The sequence below is a fragment of the Ornithodoros turicata genome, chromosome 6, assembly GCF_037126465.1.
Source record: "Ornithodoros turicata isolate Travis chromosome 6, ASM3712646v1, whole genome shotgun sequence".
NCBI lineage: Eukaryota > Metazoa > Arthropoda > Arachnida > Ixodida > Argasidae > Ornithodoros > Ornithodoros turicata.
In genome coordinates, this window is record NC_088206.1 from 72,536,298 (window position 1) to 72,542,839 (window position 6,542).

At 45.7% G+C, this 6,542-nt stretch overlaps 1 protein-coding gene across 1 annotated transcript in view; it reads right to left on the bottom strand.

Moving 5' to 3' along the window:
* LOC135397303 (neuroglobin-like) overlaps positions 1 to 372 on the bottom strand; it is a 156,399-nt gene extending 156,027 nt beyond the window's left edge. Inside the window, exon 1 of the mRNA XM_064628785.1 lies at positions 79 to 372. The gene's annotated coding sequence lies outside the window, so the exon portion shown is untranslated. The remainder of the gene's footprint in view (positions 1 to 78) is intronic.
* Between the last annotated feature and the right edge of the window lie 6,170 nt (positions 373 to 6,542).

Sequence of the window (6,542 nt, forward strand, 5' to 3'; positions counted from 1 at the left end):
TACCATGTACGTTTTGAGCATGCATGACACATTCATAATTTTACAGCCAACTTAACTTAACCAAGCAAATTAACTTACTTTCTCTGTTGTTCCGTTGCACCTTTACAAATTCCCTTGAAACCTTCGTTTTCCACAACGCTTTCTCGGCGTCACTTTGAGTTCACTTGACAAGATAGCAGAAGACGCATCCTCCACGATCACTGCAAGACGACGAGGATATCCTCACACGCTAGCATCATCTTTCTGAACAGAGGTCCAACGCAGTATGACAGGTGAAGATGTACAGAACCAAAAGGAAAGATCAAGAAGGGGACAGAGAGTGACGTTGCACGCGCAAGCACGTGAGATGAGTGTGTCACGAGCGCACGCGTTACTTCCTGACAACAACTGAGACTCCTAAAGCGAACAAGCCAGCGATAAGGGCGCCACACAGTTGCCGACGGAGGAAGATGCGGAAGAAGGGGTGGAGGCAGTGTCGTCGCTTCCAGTATCGGATAGCTGGTTGATTAATGACTGTGCGAAACTAACACACTCTGGAAAGGAAGGCAGAAGAGAATAAAAGGCATTTGTGGGAAACTCGCCACGGCCATGGGCCTGTCGTCTGCTAACAATTCTGCTACGTCGTCTGCTATGATTGGGATAGGAAAGTACGCGTACGCGTTCCTTCGTTACGCTGGGAGACATTGGCATAGAAAATGTGGTACATAACAGAAAAGAGGATTCTGGGTTCACTCGTCCTTCATTTTGTGCACCGGTCGATTTTCATGAGCCAACTTTTTGTAACATCATAGAGAAGGGAAGGGTGCTAAGTACCGTACAGTGTTTTCTATGCTGTTTTTTGCAGACCGATCTAGAATGTATTCCACAGCGCAATCGAATCCCACAAAAAGCACGAATGGTGTAGTTTCATTGCGTCACTCACAAGAAAAATCCAAGACAATGACGCTCTCTGATTCTTTCTTCTCAGTAATGAACGTATTTCATCGTTACAGATGAATTACGGTCCATCTGACAAAATGCTTTTGCTACGACTTTCATGGAGGCGCTACCGCTACACTTTGGAGTCTATAGACCTTGTCGCGTTACTCTCAAACCACTATAGTCTCCACTCTCCGTCCGCTCCTTAGCCTCGTTCCCAGCGACGACAGAGGCGGACTGCCAAAATCGCTCTTCCCACTGAAATGAATATTGGTGGCCGCCGTCTTTAATGAGTATGGCTGACGATAACGTAAACATAACTAGTAATCCGGTAAGTATCTTGTAGCGTATCAACATTCTAAAGTTCTACAGTAAAGGAAAAAGAAGATTGCTTGCTTCCGCGTGTGATATGCACTGTTGTTCACGTGAGGCTGTTGTTCACGTGAGGAGCGCTGGCCGATGCGATATTTCTTGTACACCGGTTTCCGAACGGGAGAAAATGAACCGGCACGAAATGAACACGAACGGACACGAAAATCAACGTAAACACACACGGGAAAATGAAGGGACTTGGCAAATGGCAGTCCACACGTGCACAGTTCCTGTGACTACCACGGGGTGGCAGCACTAATGGCGGCGCCCATTCCTTGAATCTTGAATTTTTGTTTCGAAATCAGTGTTGCCAAGCTGGGAAGTAGAGTCGCCCAGTTTGACGAGCAGAGTAGGGTAGCAGCAAAGTTCAATTGCTTTATAAAGATTAGTTCCGCGATGTGTTTAACATGTACTTACGATTCTAATTACTGCTACTCTGTTTCCCTCCTTTTCGCAAATTTTAAATTGTTAAACAAAAAAGTAAGAACTAGTTACGAAGTATGTAAATCCATGCACTTCCCGAAATCCCGATATTTGCAATCTCGCATATAGCTGCTCATACAGGTACGGTGCAGGCGAGGTAAATTCATCTTTGCATAACCACTTATTCCTCTAACACCAGGTCGAGCACGCGCTTTCCATGTCTTGTAGATGCCGTTAATATCAATAGGGAGCCAAACGAGCAGAACGTGCACAAGAGTTCTATTCGAGGCTCGCTATATCGAAGCTTTCAACTAGATTGAACGATCAGATAGAAGGAATGCTATTCAGCCGACCTCGTTAAGGCACAAAGTGCTCCTCTTTTTCTAAATAATCACCGTTGCTCGCAACGCAAACGTATTTGTATCTGTATTTGTTGCACTACTCGCGCCACTCGATACGCATTTTTTGCTTCTCTCCGCGAACTCCGCATCTAATTGGATTGTCTTGGCTCGGATTCGTAGCAGCGTTGATCTCCAATTATGCCAGTCTGAAAACGAAAAAAAAAGGACATTGGCAACCGCGCGTATTCGAAGCGAAGGGAGGAGTGTGTTCATTGCACGTCAGAGGGTCACGTGGTTTTGGAGTGATGGAGATGATTGGAGTAGGCGCTTTGCAACCCAGATAAACCTCCGCGTCGGCGAAGGCCATGCGCTCCTGAGGCGCGCGGTTTTCGTTTCGGTTCACGTTTGAACGCACGTGCTCTTTTCGTGATTTTAAAATAATAGAGTGGCATTCAAAGAGGTTTGTCTCCCATTCTGCTATCTCTCTTTTGTTCGAAACTCCCTAATTAAAGAATTAACGGATTGTAGGTAAGTAGACATCTTGTAGTTACAGGCTGTCTTCGAGAGAACGTCCGTCAGGCCGTTTTCTCAACTACAAAAACGGCAACTTTGCTGTTCTTATAGCTTATATATACACCCTGTATAAGCGGCTATATAGAAGGATCAAGAAAAGATCTTTCCGGAGAGAGAGTGTGTGTGTATTGGCATCAAATGGAAGGACGGCCACAGGGGCAGACTTCCTGTAGCATCTCAAACAGACTCAAACAACATTCTGAATACCAACTCTCGCCCAGCGACTAAGGCTGTTCAGAGATTGCTATATGTGTCCGTTTCGCCATGCAACAGTCTATGACACTGGAAAGCTGCAAGTGGGAGAACAACACGAGGATGTGGACACCTCATAGGTTAACATGGAACTTGCCATTGTCCACCCTGAAGAGGATGTCAGAGGTCATCCAGCGACGGTGAAACTCAATTGCTCCAAGCACCGCACGCTCCCTGCAAAGAACTTTGCGAATACCGGCGTTAACTAGCCGAATCACCTCCTGCACACTGCGGCTCTGCTGCGCGTGCACTCGTCGACAGCGTGAAATCCACACTTTGTAGTTGATTTCGACCACCAAGAGCACAAAATGCCGCCTATCCCGCTGCGAGACAGGGAGGGGGTACAGACCACGAACTGTGCTCCACTCAACATCCGTCATGCTATAGAGGCCTGCTACACAATGCCACAGGGCACCCGGCAACAAACATAAACTGAAAGCATGTTCTGCTGACTCCCTGTACTCGCAGAAGGGACAGCCGTGTGACGTTATACCAAAACGGGAAAAACGCTCACGCAGCGGCAAGACGTCATGCGCTAAGCGCCACTGAAGACGGGCCGGAAGGAGAATGTGTTTATTAAGACGGAGGAAAGTTGAGCCACATGAAATGCCGACACGGTATTCTTCGAAGGAAAAAAGCAGCAACTCTACAGGGTGTTTGCTCTAACGTGTCCAGAAATTATATTGAAAGTGAGTGATAAAAGAGCAACGAGCGCTACTTTTCAGCTACCTTGACTAAGAAACAGGTGCTATTAGTGAAGCAGTACCTGTTTCTTACTCAAGTAACAGAAAAGTACCACTTGCTTTTCTTTTATCGGTCGCTTTAAATATAATTTCTGGACACGTTAGAGCAAACACCCTGTATACACTCCTAGGTATATCTGCCAACGCCTCCTACGAAAGGGGTGCTCATAAAGCGCCTCATAAACCAGTTGAAGAAGTGGAACGTTGCGCTGCCAAGGCGAATACCAGATGCTCCTATGCACTGAGATGATTGAGATTAGTCGTTTAAATTGTATACCTTCCCAAACACGTCGACCTTGACTACAAACCAGCCAGAAGACGATGGAAATATTACGGGAAAATTGTTTTCAGGCTGGAACAGATAGACAAGTCTCAAGGTGCCTAGAAACAAGTTGCAATCCCAAAAAACACACGCGGTTATCAGGACGTCCCCACAGTGTCATCGTGTCCTAGTCCTTGGAGGTTATCCTCAGGACGTCCTGAGGACTCTCGGACTGTCCGTGAAGAGTCATTCAGGTACGTCCTGTGCCCGTCCCTGTGGGTAGCTAGCGGGACGAGAAACATTACTTTGTTTAGTTTACGTGTTCAGACTTTCTAAACACATTTGTTTTCTTTTTGCGCCGACCCTGGGACCTGATTGGCATTTTCCTGAAAGAAAGGGTGGTCCAGGGTAAAATTATCTGCGTCTAAAAAGGATGACTGTCTATGATAAATGGAGCGCATTACTCGTTGAATGGAGAGAAACACGCGATTCAGTCGCACTGCTTTTGACTTTCAAAGCTCCTACCTGAACGTCTCAAACCAAAAGGAGTAAGAAACATAGACTTTGCATTGATGTGGACCTAATATTTCAACCAATTCCTCACTTTGAGTATTCTTTCTTTGCGTAATCGAAAGCAGCATAGATAGCTCACCCTTCATTTTGTGTCACGGGCGAGCAGGACTCCCGAATGTACGGAGGATCGCGGTTATAAGCAATAAACAGTGTCTGTTTTGGCTTCGGAAGATTCTGAGATGGGTTTCTCGGACTTCGTGCCCCTGACAATATTCATTTTGCGTCTTTTATAGTTCTCTCTGCTTTCTCTTTAAACCGCTGCGCTCGTTGTCCGTTATGAATTGTACTAGAAACAAACAGCGAGATTGTATTGCGGAAGTTAATCAAGATGTATGGAAAAAGATAAGTTAGCAGGACTGCGCCTGGTTTCGTATAAGTAAATTATGCGCAGAAAAATGAGGTGCAGGTGAAGTCGTCCTCACAAGATCCTGCGAGTGTTCCAGGTTGACACCCTGAGGATGTGCAGGTGATATGACCGGGAGTCCCACTTTAACACGGAGGTAACACTGGGAGGACCAGTTGATAACTTCCTGAGGATGTCATCGTCGTCCGGGGTTGACATCCTGGGGACGATCGCAGGATGTTTCTGTGTTGTCGTCGGAAAACGGTGCCAGCGTATCGTTGTGAAGACCGGCAATCGAGTGGTGCGTCTCTGTCTGTCTTTTTCAATGCTTCTGCCAGAACGTAGAACGTGAAGAACCTGAAGAAGTGCAGCCTACTGCACGAAAGTCTTGTTTTTAATGTATATAGTAAACAGCTGATGCTCTTAACCGTCTTTGTTATTTTTGCTTCTGCCAGAAGGCAGACATTTTGCCACCCTCGACTCAGGTTCCATTAAAAATGAAATTTTTGTGACATTCCGGCTCATCCCGTTCGTCGTGCTCTGATTGAAGAGAAACGGAAGCCCCAATTATTTGAGAAGTCCTTATCGCGTTTTGAAATCCTTTCAGCGAGTTTTTCACGCTTTGTGAACAAAGTCAATGCGATGCCGGACGTCTTCCAAAAGAGCTGCTCACATCGTCTTCCTTTCCTGCCTCGAATTGTTTCCGCCTCGTAAGCGACGCATTGTTCGAAACCTTATTGCTTTCGTTGTGAAGTGGGCGCTCCAAAATTCTTCGACGCTGCAGCCACGAGGTGGCACGCCGGTCGAAGAATGTTGGAGGAATTGTCTTCGGCGCGGGAGAGGAAAATGTCCTCGTCCGTATTTGAGCAATGGTTGTGCAACGTTAAAGTGAATCATTTTACTTGCACGAATATTGTTTTCATTATTCTACTAGAACGGCGAGAGATTAGGTCCGTTTAATAGTCATCAGCCCCAATTTTGAATTCTCACATAGCGTATGTGGGTTATCGTAATTTTTTAGGTTAGTTTTGCTTGATTAATTGGTTTTGTTGGTTGCGGTAGGCGCGGGACCTCGTGATAAATCGCGGGCGAAAGGGTGGGAAGAGGAAGCAGAAGAAGATGCAGTTAACGTATGGTTGACGTATAGTTAACGTATAGTTAACGTATAGTTACGTATGGTTAACGTAAAGTCCCTCGATCGAATCCTCGGGATCGAAGTTAACGCTGTCCACCGACGGAATACCGACAAGTGCGAAAGGTTGTAGGCTATGCTTAATGTTGAAGTATCGCACTTACGCGTTCACTACGACTGTGCACTGTGCTCGGAGGGATCCTGGGCCGACTTCACAGGGCCGAAATTGGCCTTCGCCTAATAGCACACTGGAGTTATTCGTTTTGTTTGCTGCGAAGGTTTTTTTTTTTTTTTTTAGATGTGGATTAATTTATTTCGGATCTACAAGGAACCTATTTTAGATCGGGATTAAGCTGTAGACAACCGCGCGCGTTTTTTGTGTTTGTTAATCCGTGTTGGTATATTTTCGGTTTAGAATAAGTTATTTTTGATTTTGGTCAAGCTATTTTAAATGTGCACTGAGCTGAAAAATGTGCTCCCGTCATTTTGTGCTAGTTTAGTTTCAATATGCCCAAGTTGTTTTGAAGCGTAGGTTAGTAATTTCCGATGTGGACTGAGCTCAAAATAATGTACTCGTTGAATCGCAACAACTCCACATTACCGCAAAACG